The following is a 2,588-nucleotide window of genomic DNA, read 5'->3' on the forward strand; positions in this document are numbered from 1 at the left end:
TGTTACATTTCCTCTTGCATTGTACTTTTTACAGAAGGTAAGGGTGGCCTTACCTTTGAACATCAGTGCTCTTCCTTCCATACCTGTCAGTCTGATGCCCACACAAATCATCAGGCAGAAGGTAAATTGCAGACATCAGGTACTGAGTCAAGTTTCAGTGAGACAACTCCTGTAGTATCTCCTCTGTCTTGAGTGCTGAGGGGAAAACCCTCAGTCAACATCATAATTTTTCTTTTGGATGATCAGACACTATCTCTGTACAATTTATCCCATTGTCCAATGTTCAGACACGTTTTCTCAAGAAGAGGGGAAAGAATTACTACTTTCTGATAAAAATCATTAGAGGAGGCATTTAGAAAGCATCATGAACTTATAAATTCTTTTCTTGGTGAGAATATAGAGTGGATAAAATGAAAAAATCACAATATAAGTAAGGTAAGAGGGGTAGAGGAGGACTACACTGGCCACTCAACATCTGGAACACAGACATCGTAGAGTGAAATCAGGACACAGAGAATATTATATTGTTCCTTAAAATATATATTTTTGTACATATATTTTATATAGTTTTGGCTTGGAGTGCTTGAAGCCCTAAAGCAGTGCCAGGATTTAAAATAAAACAGAGAACATACAGATTAAAGGAATTTCATTATTTTATCTGAAAATAGAAGAATTAAATAGAATTCTTTCAGATTAAAATTGCTTTTCTTACAAGAAGCCTTGCTCAATACACAGAACTTGCCTGCATGAACATGACAGGCTCCAGAGACACATCACATGAAACATTATGATAATATCAGTTGTATTGAAAATTAACCCTAAAGTGCAAATTTGATAATACAAAATCTATTATCTGGAACCTTCCAAGAAATATTTGACCACTGTATTCACAAAATGGTATAACTTTTCCTTAAAATAAACCTATCCAAGACCTCTCCTCCAAGAGTGGATCAATGTGCAATACATACATAAAGAAAGGTAAGGATCCGAGAGTGAAATTATACCACTGTCAGCGTGACATTAAACACCTCAATACATACAAAATACTCAGCAAGCTGACTGATGACATTAAGAGAAGGGGTAGGGTTGACACATCTGAGGGACAGGATGTCATCCAGAAGGAATTGGACAAGCTGTAGCACCTGGCCCATGGGAACATCATGAAACTTAAGAAAGCCAACTACAATGAGCTACACCTGGGTTAGGGCAACCCCTGTATCAACACAGGCTGGGGAATCAACAGACAGAGAGCAGCCCTGCTGAGAAGGGCTTGAGGGTGCTGGTGGATGAGAGGCTGGACATCACCCAGCAATGTGCACTTGCAGCCCAAAATGCCAATGTGTCCTGGGCTGCATCAAAACCAGTGTGGCCAGCAGAGCAAGGGATGTGATTTTCCCCCTCTACTCCACTCCTGTGAGATCCTACCTGAATTCCTGTATGCACGTTTGCAGCCCTCAGCACAGGAAAGACATGGACCTGTTGGAACAGACCCAGAGGAGAGCCACAAAAATGATCAGGGAGCTGAAGCACCTCTCCTAAGAAGACAGGCTGAGAGAGTTTGAGTTGTTCAGCCTGGAGAAGACATGGTTTCAGGGAGACCTTATAGCACCTTCCAATACCTAAAGGGGGCTGACCAGAGAGCTGAGGAGGGACTTTTTTACAAGAGCATATAATGGTAGGACAAGGGGGAATGGGGTAGATTTAGATTAGCTATTAGGAAGAAATTCTTTACTGTGAGTGTGGTGGGGCAGTGGAACAGGTTGCCCAGAGAGGTTGTGGATGCCCCATCCCTATTGGTGTTCAGGTTGGATGAGGCTTTGAGCAACCTGGTCTAGTGGAATGTGTCCTCGTCCGTGGCAGGGAGGTTGGAAGCAGATGACCTTTAAGGGTCTCTTCCAATCCAAATGATTCTACAATTCTCTGAAAATCCTACTCAGCTTGGCTTGCTTGCTCCTGTCAATGAAGCTCTTGCCTTTACCTTATTGGTGAATGACTCTCCTGTGTCTAAGATTTCACCTTCTGGCGCTGAAGTGGGACCTGATGAGACAGTGGGCAGTGCACTGCATGTAGATTGCTCTTCCTCTCCACTTATGCACTCACAGAGTCAAAATCCCTTTGTCGGGGTCATAAAACCCGGTGATATGTCATGGTTGTCTGCTTTTATGCTTCCAACTCCAAGCCCCCACTTCAGTCAAGTACATATAGCACACAGGAACTCAGGGCTAGGAGCATTATTTAGTTTTTGTGTTTCTTCCTAACATCAGTGACTATATAGATATCAGACATACTTTACTAAAGCTTCTGAAGGAAAAATAGTCCCTTCCCTTTGCTTTTAAAGGAGAATAACTGCAAGAGGGTGATGAGAATCAGCACAGCAACCTTCAGTCTTGGGACTCAGCATGAAGGCTGGTCTGGTTGCCCAACGCTGCCACCTACCGTACAAACAACCTTCTTCCAGTCAGAAATGTTCCTCAAGGTTTCAAACTGCTTTAATTAGGAGCAAGTCTGTTGTTTTAAGTGCACTGAGAGAATTAAAGAAGTCCACCTCCTGGTCTAACTTGAAGACCTGGCCTTTATTAGGCACAAGA

This window comes from Corvus moneduloides, chromosome 2 (assembly GCF_009650955.1).
Source record: "Corvus moneduloides isolate bCorMon1 chromosome 2, bCorMon1.pri, whole genome shotgun sequence".
Taxonomy (NCBI): domain Eukaryota; kingdom Metazoa; phylum Chordata; class Aves; order Passeriformes; family Corvidae; genus Corvus; species Corvus moneduloides.